This window comes from Andrena cerasifolii, chromosome 13 (genome assembly GCF_050908995.1).
Source record: "Andrena cerasifolii isolate SP2316 chromosome 13, iyAndCera1_principal, whole genome shotgun sequence".
NCBI lineage: Eukaryota > Metazoa > Arthropoda > Insecta > Hymenoptera > Andrenidae > Andrena > Andrena cerasifolii.
In genome coordinates, this window is record NC_135130.1 from 10,675,991 (window position 1) to 10,697,741 (window position 21,751).

General features: G+C 45.1%; 1 protein-coding gene and 1 long non-coding RNA gene across 7 annotated transcripts in view; one reads left to right on the forward strand and one right to left on the reverse strand.

Moving 5' to 3' along the window:
* The window catches only part of LOC143375803 (uncharacterized), a 147,148-nt gene that overhangs the window by 36,230 nt on the left and 89,167 nt on the right, over nt 1–21,751 (reverse strand). The gene's annotated exons all lie outside the window — the stretch shown is intronic.
* Nucleotides 15,080–21,751, forward strand: part of LOC143375812 (uncharacterized) — a 65,244-nt gene continuing 58,572 nt past the window's right edge. For all 3 annotated transcript variants that reach the window (XR_013086985.1, XR_013086986.1, XR_013086984.1), the window contains exon 1: nt 15,080–16,354. This is a non-coding gene — a long non-coding RNA (uncharacterized LOC143375812). The remainder of the gene's footprint in view (nt 16,355–21,751) is intronic.

Sequence of the window (21,751 nt, forward strand, 5' to 3'; positions counted from 1 at the left end):
GTATGCTCCATCGAATATCCCATTACCCTCTGCGACAAGTCAGTCCCACTTGTAGCGCCGGTATATTGTACGCGCATCTTGCGTCTAATTACAATTTCGTCCGTCTGGCTCCGTGCTCATTGTTTCTGCATATAATAGACTTTATACACACGGTGCTGACTGAGTTACATATTTTTTTTTACCGCTGGCAATGTTTGCTCCGTTTAACGAGCGCTACACATCTTCGGAGGCCGCGTACCTTGCACCGTGCATTTAATTTTCCTTTCTCTGAAAGTCAGAGTTTGAATAACGTCGATGGAATGCCGAGAAACGAAACGAAACAGATCGGTCACGGAGTGATTCATTCTTCGCGTAGCCGAAGACGACACTCATTGTCGGTCAATTTATGTAGCCTCGATTCGATGCCATTTGTAATTTCAACGGTGGTAGTGCGCTGCATCTCGCATAATTTATAATTCAGGGATAGCTGATAATCGAATATGGCAATCTACCGAATAAGCCCCGCTAATTTATCAGCAACGGCCGCGTATCGGTGCTCTAATAGACACGAACGATTGAGCATATAATAATACGTTGCATTAACGCTCGTGCTGTTTTCCCAGCATGGCCGCCGCGCTAATGTTTATGATCGATTCCATCGCACGTAATTAGTCTTATCTCCTCGCGACGACGATCATCTTTCCCCTAAACATGCGCGTTTCAATTAATCTCTATTTAACGAATCAACGAGCTCAAGCGAAAATCGTAATCGTAAAAATTAATGGCCACGTTCACGGTAATTTCGCGAGGCCATTACCACTCGCATTATTGCTGCCGGCTTTATTGCCTAATTAGTCTGTAGCCGTTAACAAGTCTGCCTACCGAATTAACCTTGTGTACCGGCGTTCGTGTCGTATAAACATTGGGGAAGGAGCGCCTCGGAGCGAAATGGACGCGGAAGGGGAACGGATGACGCCCTGTCCGTTTCCGAAAACGGAGATTTCGCTTGCCCATGGTCACGCACGAGGTGGCGCTCGATGGAAACGAGGTCAGATGGAAGTCCGACGCTGTAAGGAGGCTGAATAGCTACAGACATTCGTGGCCCCTACTTAGTCATTCTCATACGCTGATTTTAACGCGAGGTGGCTAGCCCGGTCCGTCGTGTATCAAAGATTGTCATCGTGATCGGCGTGGAATGGAGGCCAGCCAGCGTATAGGGAACGGGACGGTCGATGAAGAAGACCGTAGATTGGAGTAAATTCAGTTTATTACTTCATGAGTAAGCAAGAGACAAGGGAAGCGAGTAGTTTATTGAGAATTACTGTGATAAATAAGGCGGGGGCAACCAGTGGAAGAGGTTACACCGAAGGGTGGGGAATGGCAACGCGAGGAGAACGATCTCCACTCCATGGATGCTGCTCGTAATGTGCACCGTATGTAACCACCTTCACATGCGCACAACCGCGTGGCCCCGTCCCACACGTTCACCCGTGTTCCGTGCAAACGGTTGCACCCCCTCTCGGTACACGCGTGCGTATTTATACGATGCACTGTTCGCCGAGTGCGCGTGCCGAGAATTCAGTTTCGTGTGTGCACACAAACATGTACGGGGTGCAAAGAACGTAATGATCGCGGGTGCTTAGGAAACCCACTGTCCCCTATTTTCTACAACGAAACCGTGAAAGTCTTTCCTACGTGTAGCACAGCGAATGTTTAGCGGACGCGTTTGATATATTTTATATATTTAATTGGCAGCGCCCACGAATTTTCTCTGAGCTATGATCCGGGGTGGTTTGCGATGTCACCCTGTATAGGGATGCAGAGTAACGGGGTGGACGGGCGGAGGGGAGGGGTATGTATACATAGGACAGAGAGGTGGGTAACGGTCAAAGCTTGCTGCACTGTCACACAAATATGACACCGGTGGATCGAACGGAATTCAATACTGGTTTGAAATTTGTAATCAGATTGACGGCGAATTTCCGACGAATCGTGACAACATCATCTACATACATATACCGTGTATGGATATGCGAGTGGAGAGGGGACGGGGGGGATTCGGATGACAGATGCAAATGTAATCCGGCTTGCGTTCCATATATTATTTCACTTTGCTAGCCGTGTGCGCGGCCCTGTGGGTGTATGTTTGTGCGGCCTCGATGGACATTGTTGCACTGTAATTTTGCTAAAATGTACTTTTCAGTGTTCCTATACAGCCCGGTATCGGAAAGCGATAAGAGTGAAATTATGAGTTGCAATATTAACCTTCCAGCTAATATTACCGTGGGACGCGGCAATATTTTTCATAAACTTATGAACGCATAAGAGAAGATAAACGACTTTTTTGTGCAATCGTTTTTCTCTCTCGCTCTCTGCTTTTTTTTCTCCCCTCTCTGATAATATTTCATCTCCAAATAAAATTGGAATAACTCGCGATTTGCGCTATCGATCAAAGAGAACGAATTTAATAACCCGATTGCTGATTTATCTTTTTATAGAATAACTGCAAATAAATCTTTTGAAAATTCAGTTTATCCGATATTGCGAAAGTTCCCGTATCTCGTTACACAATTTAATCGCAAATTATGGCTCATAACAGAATTCGCAAATTAAATTTGCATACCCAGAAACTGCAATTTCCAGCGTACAATAACGCGGGCGGAATATATTTTATCGTCGCATTCCCATCGCCACAAATTGCAAAATTATTAGGTTTTATCGGGACGTAAAAATCCTCCCCCTGCGCCCCTGAAGAATGCTCGCTTGTTGGGCCATTTATAAAGCGAGGCCCGCTTTTTATTTCGCACGGGAAATCTCATAGCGTGGATTCTTCGTCCCCTTGCGATATTCTCCTTTTACCATCATACTCCGAAAGGCAACACGCGAGTAAGTGAATAGAATGATATATATCGTAGCGATAAAGTGTCTCCGTTTCATATACCGCAATATTTTCTCCGTAGCATGTCAAGCGTATTTTTCTCCTCGAGACAATTTCTTTCTTCGAACGAAAGTACCGACTCGTATCAAGCCGAGAGAGTGCCATTAATTGTTTAACGGCGATGGCATTGGACATAAATCCGTCTAGCATCTTTCTTTCACGCGAGGCTGCAACTTTAATCCTGGCAATCAAATAATTATATAACGGGCAGGCAACTGCATCGATGCAATTATCAATTTTGAAACGTTTATGGGGCTCCGGAGCTTCGACGAGACTCTAATTAATTACGTCCGAGCCATTACGAAATTATACGAATCACAGCAGTAATTAATACGACGCTAATTACATTAATATCTCGATACTTGCTTCGGTCGCTCGCGGGAGTGGAGTGAAAAATTATTTGCAACAATAACACTAGCGCGCCTAAGCCTTTATTTACCACGCGCGCCGAGCAGGAGCGGCGTAATGGGAAATAATGGAATATAGGTACAGAAGATCGAAGAGGGTTGCTCGTTTCCCGTGTAATAAACGCGTTAATAAACGCGCCGAACAATTTATCTTCGTCGAAAGGTCTGTTTGTCCATTGGAAGCGGTGATAAAAAAAGCCGAAAAAGTGGGAAAACCGAAAAAGCCGAGCGTCGAATCGGAAACCGCCAGAACGGAAGGAGAATTATTAGATAAAAAGACGAGGCGATCGATACGGCTGTGCCATCTGGCTCCCTGCTCCCATAGAAATTCTTGTTTCTCCTTGGCCGTGTTTATTCTATGAATTTCGCGATCAACTTGCACGTACTCCAAAATACCCGAACGCCGTTCCACCGGTTTATTTTAGACGGGATAAATCGCGCCAGGCAGATGCCGAAAGAAACACGAAAATACGATCACAAAAGACGAGATCCCGGGACCGTTCTAGAAGAATTTCTGCCGCGCGAAAAATTTATTCCGTCCCGGAGGTAAGGCGGACGTTTAAATTATCATTTCGTGGCGATGACAGTGCTTTGGCATCGAGTCGACGGAGAAAAACACAGAGGGCCAGTGCATCGTAGTCAGTGTATCCGGTGGACTTCATTTAGTGGCTGTCAAATACGTGACTCACAATCGGCCGGTGTGCCGAGGCGCTTCGCATTAATTATCGTCCGAGAAATCTGTGGCCAGGTATTCGTAGAGAAGAAGAGCCGGGTATTTCTGTTTCAGGTGAAGAGGACAAGGCGGGGCGGCTGGGCGAAAGAAATGCATTCGAGGCATGTAATCCGTTTATATTCCCCGTGACTGGTCGTTCTCTCATCAGTCCCTGTTACACGAGAGCGCGTAACTCTTCCTTGGAAATGTTTCAAAGCTCGCGTGTCCGTTCCCCCGCCCGCGTTCACGCTAACAATGCCACCTTTGATTACTCGGCAATTCTGACATTTACCTTCAAGCTTCGGCCACGACCATCTAAATCGGGAGATTTACCGTACACCCCCGGCTCCCGGAGATCTTATCGAAGCTACCCTTTCTGGATTTCGAGGTTTCTGAGCTTTAAATTGAATCGTGATGTTTTAAAGAAATTCCTCCGCCGAGCTCTCGCGTCAGCTTGTACGGAAATCATGGCACGTATATGATGACGAATAGGTTTTATTTCCCCGGGCGTATCGAAATGGGCCGAGTGGAATCTGGAACTTTACCCTCCGCCCGTCGAAAGTAAATAAAAGTTGTGTCTCACGGCGAGGTATTCAAAACTTCTGACAGCGCAGAGAATAACACGGAAGCGCGCAGCGAGTCTTCGCGGGCCAGATATTTCGTGTAACTTCGCCCTGCCTCTTGAGTTCAATTAACGGGGCGCCCTTCTGTTTCTCCGGGAAATTTTCTTCAAGTCTTCGAGCAAGGCTTCGAAAACGGGCACTCCGGCACGCGTTAAAGGTATGAAAAGGGTTGCAGCGAGTAAACACTATTGACGTTAGAGGCGGCAAGAGTGCCATGCGAATCCACTGAAAACTCTTTCCCTCTAAAAGGCTAAATAACCTTTTTCTCTCCCCGTAGAAAGAAAAAACCTACATTTTTTTTATGTATTCGAATGCAGGGTATCTAAAAGGCGAGATAAAGTTTATGCCGCATACGAGCGTGTTTCCTCGGGCGCGTTTGACAACCAACTGAGACGCTATCGAATTTATTTTCCCTTTTTTTTTTTATACAATTCCCGATTCGTCGCCGCGGGAGAAGTGGATCCTTCCGCCTCGTGTGACGAGAACTCCGAGGCACGATTTCATATTCCAACGAAGGAAAGTATTTTGCATAATTTATTTTACTGCAACTTCTTTCCACCTTGCGTCGCCCCTCTGCCCACCCTCCGTCGACACAAACCACGCCCCCTTCTTTTGGAGCTCCTCTTTCTGTCCCTGTTCCCCGTCCGTCTCTGAACCGCGCGTATCAAAACTATCAGAATCAATCACGCTGCTTTTCGTGCCCGCGACCAACTACAGAGCGCTTTCGAATCAATCATTAATATTGAAATGGGAAGGCCCGAGCCGCAACGAATTGTTTTACTTGCTGGCAAACAATAGGGATCTGGTTTAACCGTTAATCGGTAGGGTCGCGGGGGTATTTGGAAAATTAATGCCCCGAACGAACTGCGCGTGGCTGGTGTCCCAGCGGCGAGGGAGTAATTACCTAAAATTACGCAACGGAGTTGCATTGCGTAGCGCCGTACGCTGTCAGCGACGTTTATGTCGCGCGGAATCAGGTTTGCCCCTCGGCCGAGTCGGGGACAGTTTTAGATCGTTGGAACGGCCGCCAATTAACGCAAGATTAACGCAAGATTAATGCAAGATCAACGAAAGATTATTAGCCGCACAATGGCGGTAATTAATGCCCGGCTCGGGCCACGATTCAAGATACTCGATAATCTCGGTTTATCTTTCCCAATTAATGCCATAGTTGCTGTGTGCACGGGTAATTAACCCCGCTGACTCGATCGCGACGAGCACGACGGCGCGCGCGAATGTGAACGCGAAGTTATCAATCTTGGAGGCTTCGTCCTTTCCAACATCGACTGCCGAAAACAACGGTATAGGAACGAATATGATCACTCGGTGATATCCGAATAGATATGCAAATAACCGAGGACCGAGCGAGATCACGGCCGTATAATAAACATGTTAATGTCATAGTTGGCTCCGATCGAAGTGGAATAAGCGCGCGTGCCGCTCCGTGCTCGGCTGTTTTTCTGTTCCCAAATAAGTCACCAAACATCTACATTCGAAATTATTCGGCTGCAAGGAATTCAGAGAATAAATAGAAACGTTGAGGGACTCCATCCGAAAGCCTATGCATCATATTTCATGAAGCATGACTGCGTAAACAAAACCAAGGCATTCTGACTTTAAATTATTTTTTCCTGTTCAGTAAATCTTGTTTGAAAAAAAAATGCTATAAATTATTTTATGATTTTTAGCCTTCAAGAATTTGAATCTTTATTACCTACATTAAATTCTATAAAATTCTTGAAATCGTATAGACTCTTAGGTTTCTTGTTAGCATCGGTTAGAAAAAGGGCAAAAGACGATCGTTCTCGTGGTGGTGATTTTTTTCACCCCCCTCAGAATATGGCTCGTGGCCGCGAAACAGCTCAACGAAATACGTAATTTATCCATTCGAATCCCCTCCAACGAGCGTCCGTAAGAAAAACAGCAAAGTTTTCCGGGCGGTGGCACGTGTAGGGGCCTCGTTGTAAACTTCGCGCCGCATAAAAGCATGCAAATTAGAGCTCGCGTGTACGTGCTCGGAGTAAAGCTCGCGCGGGAACACTCTATTTTCGCGTTTAACCAACTTCATTCTCCTCCGATCAGCCCCATCTTTCTTAACGCATCTAGGAGAGCGATGACGAAATTCACGAAATGCGTAAAGGTATTCCGACATTTCGTACTCAATATTACTTACGGATTATACTCTGTACTCGCCACGAAAACGTGAGTGCAACATACCTGAAACAGAAACGGAGAATACCAAGATTAGACTTCTTTCCTTCGATAAGAAACCAGGCTCCTTCTTCTTCTGCCACAAACGAATTCTTTATTCGCTATTCATCGAGGACCGTAGTGTTGTTTATTCCGAAGCAGAAGTTGATCTTCGCGGAAGAGAATTGAAGCAGGAGGGAGCCGAAAGTGATTGCGAAAGAAGGCTGCGATTGCGGAGGGTGGAACGATCCTCGGCGAAAGGGGCGATGGTAAAGTGGTGTATCCATGCTATTTTAGCTACAGCAGCGCGTGCTCTCGTTTGAGGTCACGTTTGATATTCTAATTGACTCGTTTTACATATTAAAGGACATTCGGCTGACGGGAAAAGGACTTTAATTACGTTGCCAGCTCGCAACGCGCATTCAAGTCCTTAGCGAGCTGGAGTCAGCTCTTCTTTGCTTCCCGCTCCCCCTCCCCCTGTCTTCTTCCATTTCTCTGATTAACAAATCTAGAATGATGGAATCCATTACTCCGTACAATTCCCCGTTCGAATATGACGTAGTCAATTAAACTGCATGAGTTTCGGAATTACCAGGAATCTGCGCTCTCATCAACCGAGTCACTGCGGCTCTATCAATTATAGAGGCTAACAAAAACACGAGGAAATAGCCACGAATAGGGATATCGTTAATTCTCATGAAACGTCGCGTCGCGAAAATCGAGATGAGCAATTCCCATTTCGCTTTTGCCCATTCCATCTGCTCGGTGGATGTGTCAAGACACGAAATTCTCGAAATAGACGGCCGCGCGCGGTGGTAGGGGAAAAGAGAATCAGAGAGGAGGAGCGAAAACGGAAATTCGACTAAGAGCGACGGAGTCTTGCGATTCAATTCGTCATTGGAAATTTTCATTCGACCTCGCCTGCATTATTCGCGTCTGACAGGGCACTTAGGGATCTCCGAATTGTCTCGAGAAGTCCGTAGGCGTCTCACTTTTTCGCCAGATCGAAGACAGGGCGAAATTTTCACCAGGGAGGAACGAAGCAAGTCTAAAATTAAAGGAAAATACGGAGGAAGGGAGGGTGAAAAGGAGGATGATTCAATTGGAGTTCAAAGGCTGCTTTCGAAATACTCGACGGCCGGAGTGCGGTGTGCGTATTATTTAGTCAGCGATTGGCTTGACGAAAATAGTCCATTGCGTCCTTCCGAACCAACTTTCCTTGACGACCCGCCACGTACACTACCTACCAAGTAAAACGTCTTTGAATCATCTCACGCGTATTTGTACAAGATTTTCCACGCCTGCGATTACGTTCAAGCGCGTGCAAGTGATTCGCGCCCTAAAAGGGACATGGGAATCGAGGTTTAATATATTTTAGAAGCAATGTTCACGGTTAAGCGTAAGCTTTTTCGGACACCTAGTGCTCGACGCTATTTTTCGCCGATCCGTCACGTGAAAAGTTCAAAGAAATTCGTGTAAAGTAAACAGCGCATCAATTATCAGTTATTAGTTAGAAGAAGATGGCGTATTGTTTCAAATTTAAAAATGAACAAACAAGTGACTGTTTCGAGGCGTATATTGGTGCATTTCGGGTGTCCTTTTCCCTTAGATCGTTGTTTAAACATATTTAAATGTTCATAATGCCATAATAACTTATATCGTTGTACTCGGGAGGGTTCATAGAATAATTTGACGCCACAAGCAACCGAATAACTGTTACCGTTTGAACTAAAAAAATGTTCAAAGTTGAAAATTTACATTTTTAAAAAAAAAAATATAATTTCTCGAAAACTGAGAAACGGGTACTGAATGTTACATTCTTAAATTTCAATCAATACGCCATCTTCTTCTAACTCGTAACTGATAATTTACAATTATTGCCATCTATGTATCAGACGATACACTATTTACTTTGCATGAATTTCTTTTAGCTTGTCGCGTGACAGATCGGCAGAAAATAATGTCGGGCACAGAGGACCCAGAAACCACGTTGTCGAAACTCTAAACAGAATTCGTAATCGCTGACACCTTTATCCTATAAAATGGCACAGTCTATAGTTGATAATATAGCTGTTTGATGTATTAATCCGATGCAACTGTAAGGGCTTGCCAACTATCGTGCACGGTTATTTTGAGATAATTGCATTTTAAAGTTTAATCGTGCCGGTCTCGCTTACGTATGCGGCCATCGTACTTCAGACCCTCGCATTCCAGCGTCGCGAAGCGAAGATATTATTGTACGTGATTGCTACTTAATAATAAAAAATACAACATCTATAGTGGCATCAAATGTTCCAGTCTTTGGTTGAAATTTTCCGCTAATTAGGGGCGGCAAATTATCTCGTAGTATATTCTTCTTTTGGTTTGCAGCGCGGCTTCACGAACTTTGGTCTGAAATTAACCGCTGCCTCAATTCCTTTGAAGCTGGAAGTTGAGTCTTTTAATGTAGCCCAGTGTTCGGAGAATGGTCGCGAGCACGTCCCTCCGCGGTGCCAAAACTCGGGTAACATTTTAAGTGACGTGCAACACTCGAGTGATCGATTCTGTGGCGAGTTTCCAAGAAAGTTAATCAAACTTTCGTCTCTCAATACCCACGGATGCAAATATACGGGGTGTGTGCCGTTCCCTCCGCTGCCTCGGAACGCGATGGCCCCCGATGATCGGTAGGGGAATGTATCGTCCGCGAAATATTTTAATACATTTTGCTGTTACGCGCGGACATTTTACGGCTCGTAAAAGGGACTCTTACTTCCGATGGTACATGTGTCGCGATAGGAACATTGGTAGAACGGCGTGTCTGGCCGAGGGGCGGCAAATAAAAGGAACGGCGGAAGGAGGCGGCAAACAAGAGAAAAGAGCGTCAAGGTGGAAAATATAAGGCGAAATGGACAAGCAAACAGGGGAGGAAGAGCGCGCGAGCTTGTATATACGTGGACAAAATTGAATCTCGAAATGTATTCCATAAATAAATAAAAGGCTTTCGAGTGGTAACGGGGTTGACGAGGAAATGGCAACGGACGAAGGAGTAGGGGTGGTACAGAGGAAGTGGTCGCACGAGGGGAGGGAATTTACACAGTTGTGACACATTGTGGAGGATGTGTGTGTGTGTGTGTGCGTGTGGTGCGTTTGCGCGCGCTTGTTTACAAACGCGCGCATGTATTTATATCTCTTTCCCTATATATGAATGGGCAGCGTGAATGTACGAAAGCTCGTACGCATACGCAAATAACCAGCAGGAATAACCAAAGCATAAAGGCCCGTTTACACGTGCAGGAAAGGAACTCTTTTGTTTTTCTGCTCCGTTAGAAAGAAACGTCACGTTTCTACTCTTGGATTTTTAATCGAATATACTGTACAGCCCTGCGAGGGTGCAACCGTTTTAGCGCAGTGTTCGAGAACATTCGAAGCGGAGTTGAAATATTTTAAAGATCGCGATATTCGGTTACACATCCGCCAGAGATTACAAACATTCAAGTTCCGGGGAATGTTCCGCGAGCTTCCACTCCCTCAATGCAATCTCGTATTGAATTCCTGAATGAAATGCACCGACATGCTCCTCCTTAGCGAAAGTTGCCGGGAAATATTTATCTTTCTCGGGAAGTTCTGCAAGGGGAAAATGCACCTCCCCGTTGCAAATAGGCAAAGAACAAGCAGGTATGTTAATGAAATACGCGAACTAGTCGAGGCCCCCGTTAATTGCTTTTAAAATCGACAATACTTTGCTTCCCGAGCTACTTATATCTGAAATAGGACCTCCTAATTATTCGCGCAACGAACCCCTCCGGCTTCTCAATAAATTATTCGCGTTTCATTCTTCTCTGCTTCCGTCATCAAACAGCGGGAATAGTAAGCGAAACAACAGCAGCCGGTTAGAAAGCGACATAATTATTCCGAAATATAAACTGTAAAAACGGGAAGCTCGAGTGGAGCGTTAAAGCACGCTCGTTTCCAAAGCGTATTTAAACAACGTTCGGCGCAGTTAATTATTGATCAAGCCGGCAATTATGGATACAAAAGAATGCTTTATTCTATTAACCCGCTTTCCGTCGAAAACAGCGACGTTTGCATTTTACGACCCCTTTAAGTAACTCCGCGAGCCCCGGGCTGTACTATTTCAATCGCAAACTACTTTACCGCGCGAAGTAAAATAATATACAAGCCGGCTTCGCGTAATTCACGTCGCGCGGGTTAGTTACATTACGTTATTCCCTTATGAAGGAAAATAAAATCGCGTACTTTATCGCGAAAGTAAATTAAACTCCGCCCTCCGCGAATACATACTTTCTATACTTTCCCCGAGTTTTCAACTCCTCTAAAAATCCCCGGGAACATTGATCGCGATATAAATTTCAATCGAATACTTTTCGTGCCGCCGCGCCGGTCGCCCTCCCGAAACTTTTGCCGCCAACTGTACGTTTATAACCCGACTGCCGGCCCCAACCCCGGGGTTTCACAATTTCAAACAATAATACGATGAAACTTTTTACTAACCTAATAAGAGGAAAAAGGGGGGAAGCAACAGAGAATTACAAGCAGCCATGGAAAAGCCCGATAATCATCTTCATTTAAGGCTAACACGCGTGCAGCGCACGTGAACGCGAAGAGTACGGCAAACAACGTGTAAATCGAATCTATAAGTGACCGACCAACCGGCCAAAACTTTGACATGACCCACTGTGCCGCGCAAATCGTATCAACCATCGAAACGATAACGTAAACACAGGCTGCCACGTATTTTCCGGCATGTATCGTCGGCTCCACGAGAAACTTTCATTTGCGCCCTTTATTAATTCGATTAAGCCTTCGACCGATCGACCGGAATTTCGAGCAAAAGCCTCCCCACCGCTCGCCCCGTGTCTGTTTCCACCCTATCCTCGCTACAGCCCTTCTCCGGCGTATTTCTCTTTTACTTTCTTTGCGCCCTTAATCTTTCATTCCGCACGACGTCCATGCTGAAATCTCGTAAATACGGACAAACTTATGGCGTGTTCTAAAGGGCTTTCACGCTTCAATGTTGCTTCATTTTCAGGGAAGAATATTAAGGGGTGTGCTCTTTCACAAATTTGTTGGCGCCGCGGGTAGTGCTTTCCAGAGACGGATACGATGTTGTTCCATATTCATGGCTTTCACTTTCGCCTATTCTCTTTTTGCGCGTTGCAGCGTATTTTTCAGTTGTCACGCTTTGTTCTGGCGAATAAACGGGAGGCCGCGCCGAAAGAGCCGGCGGTTTATCGAAACGAAATCTAAACCTCGGTTATTCGATAATAGTAATAATATTAACGATCTTTTGCAAAGCGTAGCCTGCAAAATGAATTGTGAAATGTGGTCACCAACCGCTGGCGGGCTCTGCAAATTTAATTTAAACAATGATTACATTGCAAATATTTCGAATTGATTACGGTCGAATTACGATGCGATTCAATTTCATAAATTAGGCTAATAAATGTTCAGAGCGACATAGTTGCGAGGTAGCGGGGGCTACCGGAGCAAATATCAGTTAATTACAATTTCACATAATGCACTCGGAACTGTTCAACTCTAATTCAAACCCGTGGCGACGGAATCCGGTGCATAGCTTCCATCTCTATTATTACATGCATTAAAACCAATATCCCTCGTATTTACATAATAGAACCGAGCCCCGGCCACGTCGAATGAAAAATTTCAGAACCAAATGAAAGTACCTAGAATGAAAGAAAAACTGACGGAAATACGGCGTAGAATGTCGCCGGCGTTGATCAAACGGCAAGCGTCTCGTGGAAAATTAAATTTATTACTACTTATATTACACAATGGGGGGGGGAAAAAAAAGGGAGCGAGTTGTTTCTCGTTGGACGCGTAGAATAGAAAATCCGATTACAAGGGGATTAACGGAACGTCCCTCTTTATGACACACTCCGATTTAATTTGATTCAACCTGTACAAAGTAACGCCGAACAGGACTATAGGGCATTGTGGTTTCGCCGAATGCGTCTATTCGCTGCTCCATAAGATACCGAAATGCACTCTGCTAACTAAATGGGGGGAGACAGCAGAATAGTCCGGCGAACAAACGTATTTTAACCACCTCTCAACGCTCCGATCGATCCCATGGTAATGCTGTTTCCCTCCCCCCCCCCCCCCCCCGCCCCCCTGTTATTCGAATTAAATACTATTCATCAATAAAACCGCCACTCACTGCCAGCAATTCGTATAAATCCTCTCGGAAAAGAAGAATATCGCCATTCTCGTGCCCGTTACTTTTGTATTTTCGACAAAACAAACTTTTTCAGCCCTTTCATCCGAGTTCATTTTTCCTCCCGTACTTTTCACATCGGGCTTCGATTTTGAAAGGGAATCTGTAAAAACATTGATTTCTCGTCAACCGGTATCGGACAAGCAGAACTGTCGATGCAATTCGCCGCAGTAGAGTTCGAACATTTCGCGCAAAACACGATACACGTCACGTTCGAATACAGAAAAATTGAAAATGTTTTCAGAAAATTTCCTAAAAAATAGTCAACCGCGCATTGCCCCCCTTCCCCTGCCATTTCACATTTTATTCGATCGACGAATTACCTGCACAGATATTAGGTATTGCAAAGCGCGAGTCGTTTTTCGCGAAAGTGACGTTCGCCGAAATTGCCCGCTTGAAAAGTTAACCATCGTTGGCTCGTGTCTGTAAACATATTAATTTGCTTGTCAACGTTCTTTGGTAAGTGCAATGCGTTGTTCGACAAATGTCACCCCTTTTCACTTTGACACGCGTCGCCAGACGATAAGAACGACCCTGTAATCGAAACAAAACCCACATTCCGTGTGTGTTTGCACACGAATGCTGAGAGAGAGAGAGAGAGAGAGAGAGAGAGACAGGTTTATCAGAGAAACGTGTGCGCCCTGATTTATCAAGGGTGAAACAGGATTGGCGTGAGCACGCATGTGCGTGAACGAGGGGTTGAAAGGGCCAAACTCGATTGTTGCGCGAAGGTAACTCTTGTTCCTTTCTGTGCGCCAATCCCTATGATAAACAATAGCGACATAATGGAGTGTCTATCTGTCAATCTATATGCTTCCTATACGCCGAGAAATATTACTAAAATAGGACGACGTAACAGACTGCCACAACACAACAGACATAATATCCTAGCATCCAACCACTCTCTGTCAAAAGTGATGTACAAATATGTCTGCCGGAGCGTGCATTGGTCACTCCCTTAGTTTGTGACATTTATTGAGTTTGCGCATGCACAGGGTCTAGGAAATTCCGGCCGTCGCACGCCGGAAATGTAGATGCTGTGTCTCTCGCACGCAATTTAAGCCATAATCGTCCATTTACAACACTAAATGTACTCCGTACTCGATGACCTCGTTGCGGACAGCAAAGTTGTAATAACAGTGCCGTGGCCAGTATTAAATGTAAATGATCTATTCTCCGACTTGCAGCCCGCGCCTCTACGTTCGCCGGCTACGAATGCTGTATTTTACGTCCGATAAACGTGAAATAGTTGGAGAAATTTATAAATAGAGCTCGCACGAGGTAGCATTATAAACGGCCACGCGGAGTTGGACACGACACTATATTTATCGTAAAGAGTTTTATATTAAGCGGCGCGAGAAGGTGCAGCGCGGCTCGTAAGTACTTCGGACGATGTAAAATAGCCGTCGTAATAATTTTATTGAACGGACGATTGTAACGCGCGGGCTTGCAGTGGTGATCGTCCTTTGATACAGGGGAACGCGATGACATTTCTGCGATTTTAATACCGCGAAACGCTCTCGAAACTATTCCACTGACAATGAGATTCGTCGTTATTTTTTAATGAATTTCGTATTAATTAGCGCATTTTAGTAATAACATTTATAACAACGAGTGCGTATTCAATGCCTCCTGTCGCAGTTTTAATTAAGATAATTAATCCCTTTTCTCGCGCGCTTTTGTTCGCGTTGCAGCGAAAACGAACGCCTGAAAATGAAATTATTAATCCGATGAAGCGTATTTAATTACGTTATTAAAACATTTTTCCTCCGCGGGCGGACTATTAAAAATTTAAATATCGCGATGTTAATTAAAAATATTTGAAAAACCCGAGCTGGTAAAATGTTTCCCTCTTAATCCTTTCACTATAAAAATCGCATTTCGCCGACTGTCGCGTCGGGTTCTGTATTCTTTGACGCGCTGTTTTTTTTTTATTTGCTTTATTTTTCGAATTCAGCTTGTCCCTCAAAGAGAACGAATTAAGTGACTGTAAATTAAAAGGCATCAGACTCGCGCTGAAATGAAAATAAATCTGACCGTATTAAACGACAGTTTATGCTGCAACGATAGCAATTTGCATTAATTACTTTTTCTCGTAAAAGTTCATTTTCCGCGTACTATTTCCCCGTTACGTTCCGCTCGCAGACTTAATTCGACAAAATGTAACGTCCTCGCAGGCCTGTAATTTCATATGTTGCGCGAAAGAATTTTTACCCAGTAATGAATCTTCCACGGAAACTACGTGGTACGTATATAAATATTTTCCAAAGCATTCGCGTTTAAAGTTCGCGTGCTTTATTAAAATAATGCTTGTTTCGGGAGTATCAAACACATCCCGCTTCATTCGATATCGAGTAAAATTCGCAGAACGATATTCCAATTGGAGCTCTGTTTTAAATTCATCGTAAGCAGGTAATAAGACGCGGGAAACAGTTTACCGTTCGCCTCGGAAGGGGGCAGCAGCGTGGCGGCGCGCAGTAATATTTTTCGCGGGAGTAGCGTCACGACGCGTCGCCAGTCGCGATTTCGATTGCATCGACATTCTCAAATATATTTACATATCTCCGGGAAGCCTTCAATTTCCGATATCTTAAAGCACGATATAAGGATCCCGAATCCCGATGCATTACGCGGTCTATGGTTGATTTCCTCTCTCGAAGAAGCGAAGGAAAAGCATGACACCATAATATCCGATCGAATATTCGTTTGTCGCCGGAGGAGAAGAGGTATGGAGGGCGGAGAAATTTCAACGATTTCGTGCTTCCGTTCTATATAGAAATTTTGTCGCAAAAACCTCGAGCGAGGGAGGGGAACACGGACAAATCGTTGCATAATGGTCAAAAGAAATCGCGGAGGGATATAGGTTTGTGGATGAAAAGCGAAGTACATGGGGGGCTTTCGAGAGCTTGGAAGTCGCGAGTGGTTACTATAGCAACGCGGAAGCCGGTAAAATATTGTCCTGTCGACTCAGACGAAGGGATGGGAGAGAGGGGCAAAGGTGGAGGCGAAGAAAAAGGAAGGAATAAGCAAAACAGAGAAGCGGAGCGGAGAGAAGAGGAGGTGTCCGAGAAGTGTGCGGCGAGGGGGAAGGGAGCGAGAAAGGAGAGCAAAAGGGAAGACACGGTAAAAAAGAGGAGGCGAGAAAAAAGAAACGCGCAGGCAGCGCAGAGAGTTTCATAGAAGAAGGAAGAAGTTACGTGAAGTATTTATGTGGCCACAGAATACAGCTCGTCTAGATACGCGCGAAATGCAGAAATTCCAGTAATCGTGGTGAGTCCACTTCACCGTTTCTTCTTTTTCACAAGGGTTTGCGGATTAATTAATACGAACGGCAAAAATTATGTCCGAAAGCGACGTATGTATTTTAACCGTCGGAGATGGAAGGTATTTTTCCACAGAGGACTCGTGTGGCAGCGTACGTACGGTGTACATATGTACGTACTTGCGTACATAATACGTCGACGAATATCAAGGTCGATACACTACGTAAACATTTACTCGGGCTTCCGTTGCTGAAAATTTAATATCTACTCGAGTCTGAGATATAACAATGTGCTCCAATAATATTTCCTGAATTCATTTCTTCCCCGGGAATGCGCACGTTCCACAACGGCGGACAATAGTTAAACCGTTTCGTTGAACTAAGGTATTTAAGTGGAAACCCCGGGTCACAGGGAAAATAGTGAAATTACTCGCGAGGCAATGTTACACGAGGCGCCCTGAAAACGGAAATTAAGCCCTACAACGGCATTAGACTTGCCAAGTTATTTTATGTCTCGGACCGTTTTCTCTGTTTATCACGGCCCAGTTCCGATGCGACAACTAAATCTTCGACTTAATGAAAACCGCACGGCTATTCCGCTTTCGCACAATAGTTGCGGACTTTCAGGTAATTACACGCCGCGAAACGTGGCGTACCGAAGTTTGATCGAAAAATTACATTCGGCGTAATAATCGTGCGAGCTTGATTCGGAAATTAGAGGACCGACTAAATTGAAACTCGACCCGCATCGTGTGACACTACCTCCGTTCGTATGTTTAATATCTGTTTCGTTATCTCATAAACTTTAACGGCCATTTTGCTACACACGCACACATTCAGAAATCGATGAGGCAAAAGTTCCTCGTCGGAACAAAGCAGAAGGACATTCCGGTCACGTTCGGCGACAAATCTTTTTCTTCGTATTTGTAACGATCTTGATTTTAAGAGACACACAGCTCGCGTGAAATGTGTATTTTCTGTTTTTCCTCGGGTAAAAGAGGTATCTTGATGGACAGAGCATACCGCGCTCCCCGTTACTTACACACCGGTGAAAAATTAAACGTGACGTGGCTTTAAAATATAGTAGCGCTCCTTTTTAAATCTCTCCTATACGCGACGACTCTTCCGTGGAAACGCGATTGTATAAATTCCATAGCAATTATCTTACATAAACTACATTATGCGAAAAATCTCTATCAAGTAAGTGGAGCATGAATGTTCCCCCCATCGGTTAATTTAATTCATTATTCAACATCTCCATTATTCGGTATCCGCGGTCTCGCAAACTAAGTTAATATTTAAACAGTCCAAGCGCGTCTAAAAAATTCAATCGTCCAAAAATCATGCGATTCCAAAGAAAAAGATTATTTCCCAATCTCCTGCAGCCGAACATACCGCGACGCGAATTAACTCGCGCATAAGATGCCGATAGAAGTGAAAAGTAGGTTTTACAACTAGTGGCTTTTCGTGTGAATGCATCCTAACACGTGGGGGACCACGAGTGGGGAGAGACAAAACAAGTGAACGAGCTTTAGACGTGGCAACGACCGGATACACTCTCTCGCTCCCACCGCGGCCGGCCGTCCTTCTTCCTCTCCTCCTCTTTCGTCTTTCTCGCGTAACCGTGTCAATGCATCCTTCTGTCCCTCTCGCCGCTTCCCATCCCGTCTCTTTCTCGCGCTCACTTTCTCGCTTACAGTCTTAGGTATGCACGGGCGGCTGGAGGGGGCAGCGAGCACGAAAAAGCCGAGAGGGTTATTATTTAGGGCCGGTTGTCATTGACGGAGACAATAAATTGACAAAAATAACGAGCCAGATGGGCAGGGAGTTTGTAGACTCCGGCCAGGTTGGCCAGGTAGTTACGCGTTACGTTCGACTTGATAAAATGTTCAACTGCACATTAATGTATGCACACCCTCGCTCCCGCCTGCTGTTTGAACGCCGCACACACACGCGCGCGCGGCCAACGCGATGCATTTAATCGCTCTTATCGCGTCGATACTATTTTTACTCTTCTGCCATTTCGATGCACAACGGTTTCCCGTTTGCGAGCACGGTTTTTCCTTTTATTCCGCGCGGATCTAATGAGCTCGTTTCGCTTCCATTAGAATTCCGTTATTGCTCGTCCTCGAATTTCGCTCGTGGCATCACTCGATACAGCGCGGATAATTTCAGCTCGAATTATGTATTTATCGCGGAAATAAATCTTGCGAATTTATCAACTGTTTCCGAGGATCACGGTGTTGCCCGGACGAAAGTTCTGCGCGATACTCGATACCGCCTGCGCTGGCGTTTTATATGCAACAAGGAATATCCACCATTAGTTAGAGACACGACCTGTTTTCTTCCATCGCGGATCCCACTGCGACGAGGAGTGCACGAAATTTTTCCCATCCCGGAGCGGAGTTAGGTTGTTTCACTGTTCATCGATTTTATGCAAAGTTATTTGCTTGGCCTATTTCGCGAAGGGGACGAGCCACGGGACGCACAGAAATATTCAACCTCTTCGACGGGCAATTATTAAAAAGAAACTTCCCTCCGCTCTCGTTAATCCACTTCTCCTAAAATCTTCTTTCAAATAAATCATCTCGCTTCCATCGAAACAGCGTCAGAATCGTTTCAAACATGTCAGCAACGCTGGGATCCCGATTATTCCTCCCCTCCCCCCCCCCAATCGGTTTGTCATTTTTCTCTTTAAATTCATCATTCATTCCCATTTTACTCGATGGAACGAATATAGAGCTCGGCAGCTGGCACGAGTCCAATTCACTCTTATCTATCAGTCGCAGAATAATATCGGGAAGCATCGCGGACGTGGAATTAATTTCCGTCAAAAAAAAGAAAGAAAAAATGGGAAAAAGATGAATGCCACGCCCCGCAACAATGTTCAGCTGACCGATGGGCACTTTAACGAATGCTGGCACACAGCTTTAATTAGCGACGATAATTTCGTCCTCCCTTTCGCGAAAAACAGCTCCCCTAACGTCCACCTGACCGTAACTCGGCCTAACCCAGACCTAATTTCTACTGGACAGACGATACCTGTGGGTTAGGTAACCGATCTAATGAGAATGATTGGCTTGAATCTAAATTGCGCTTCAATGTAATGCATATCTGATATAATTGAGGACAGTGGGCGCGATACGGAACCTGCCTGCCCCATCCGACGAGGACAGAGCCGATTGAATAAACAATGCCGGCGAACGGTCTAACGAAGTTCAATTACCGGTCGAAAGAATTTTATTTTCGCGAGGGGCAAATGGATTTTAATGTACAATTAAAATTCACATCTTCATTCTGTAGCTGCCTGTAAATTTTGTAATAAAGCTGCATAATTGAGAGCGGAGTTGCATAATGAAGTTGCACCGCATTGCGGATGCATTATCGCGCGAGGAGAAGAGAATATCACGTTGAATAAACGAATTTTCCATTAACGTTGCACATGTTCTGAGAAACACGCTCGAAACAAAAATCACCCCCTCCTCGCTCCGTAATACCAGCGGGCGGGGTAGTTTTAATATTCCTAATTAAGGCTAAGGTTTTTAATTAAACAAATCCCGATCCTGCGCAGCGGCCCGGGTATTTTTGTTGGCTTTTCATTAAACGGATCGCGAAACAGCTCCTACGCCACTCCCGCCGAGGTTGTTTACGCCGGCGCGACTAATAAAATAAAATATAGAGAAACAAGCGGACGTGTTTGCGAATGCTAAAAACTGCGTAACCTTCGCGGAACTCGCGCCTATACGGGATGCAATCTTTTAAAAGGCGTCTGTCAAAGGCTTCTAGTGGAGGGCGTTTTGTGTAAATTGGCGACGTTCGAGTTTCAGGTACAAATATTTAAATGAAACACGTGTTCAAATTCACGTTGCACATACAAAACAGATGCTCCGTGTCGACGCCGCCCCTCCACATCTCTCTCTCTCTCTCTCTTCCCTCTCCTTGTCGCGTCGAGTATCAAAGGGTGGGGAAGGCTTGAATGCATTATGCAGTATACATATATGCGTACAGCGCGTCGATATAGCTGCATCGATGTGCATTCATTTTGCCCGTGGTGCAAGTTTTCAAGCAATTTAGTCGTGTAAAGATTCGAATCGCTTCGTATTTTTATTCGAACTGAAAAATGTAGAGAAGAAATATCGCTTCTTGCTAATATAAAGCAGTCGTGGCAGCTCGGGCCGTTCGCATTGGCGCAGGACCGGGGGGCTTGTAATTTAAAAGATTGCCAAGCATTGAGCATTCCGTGATTCGATAACATATTTTAACGCGGAAAGGTTATTTGTAATTATGATGCTTGATGATTAAAGTTAACGCGGGGATCGCGAGTATTAACGGTGTAATTTCTATCTTGGAGCGGGTATAATAATAACATTTCAGCCGGAGATTTATTTTACGAGCCGGCCTGTAGAGACCGTAATGCAGATATTGATCTGGCCCGAGTTTAATGTCACTCACAATGTTATTTCGACTAAAACACACTGCCGTCGGAATTTCAATATTTAACGCGCACACCTCTGTCCATTTTTAAATCGAGCTGCACACGCCGCGGAATCGATCGGAATCACGCTGACAACGGCGATGAGAAAATAATAAAAAAAAAAAAAGACGAGAAGAATGTCCCCGAATTAGAAACGCGACGTAATTTACGACGCGTCACGGATGATCGCTTTCTCTTCCCGGAATCGAATTCGATCGGGCGTCTATCGATGTCAATAAATCGGGGCGATCGGAAAATTATCCGATAAAATAATACTGCGAGCCGGCCGGTGATATATTTCCAAGCCGAAACCATGAATGAAGGCAGGTACCAGTACTTACGCCAAATTGAAGCCAGGCTACGTGGCTTTTAATTAGAAGCTTAAGACGGTGTGTTAAGATCGTGTGGCTTCCTTCGTAAATTTACGACGCGTACGTATGCGTACACGGATTGTGTTGTACCACTGTGTACGTGTTCAGTAGCTCTCAACCAAGGAACACACCGTGGCCCTTGAGTTTCTTCGAGGGGTAGGGGAGCAACCCCCTTACGTAGCGGTAAATATGCCAGCGATAATTTAAATTGATAATACCCGTACAAGCACCCTTTAATGAGCTGTGTTATCAGTTAACGCTGAAAGCCAGCGGATCGGAGGAACGATAGATGAGCACATTGTGCCGATCAATGGCAGAGAAAATTGCATTTCCTAGTCACGGTTGTTGCATTTTTAACAGCAAGGGCTGCGTAGATTATATCCACCGTCGGTACCAGGGCGAAGCAGATGCAACGGTTACCAATAGAGTTGCTACCACTGGTCGGACAGAGGGGTAGTAAATGGAGGCGCAAACAAACACCTCCGGGTCTCATATTTTTCAACGACGCGACGGATTTTCGAGCATCACGGCCGTGTGTCGCGCGAAAGCAAATCCGCGAC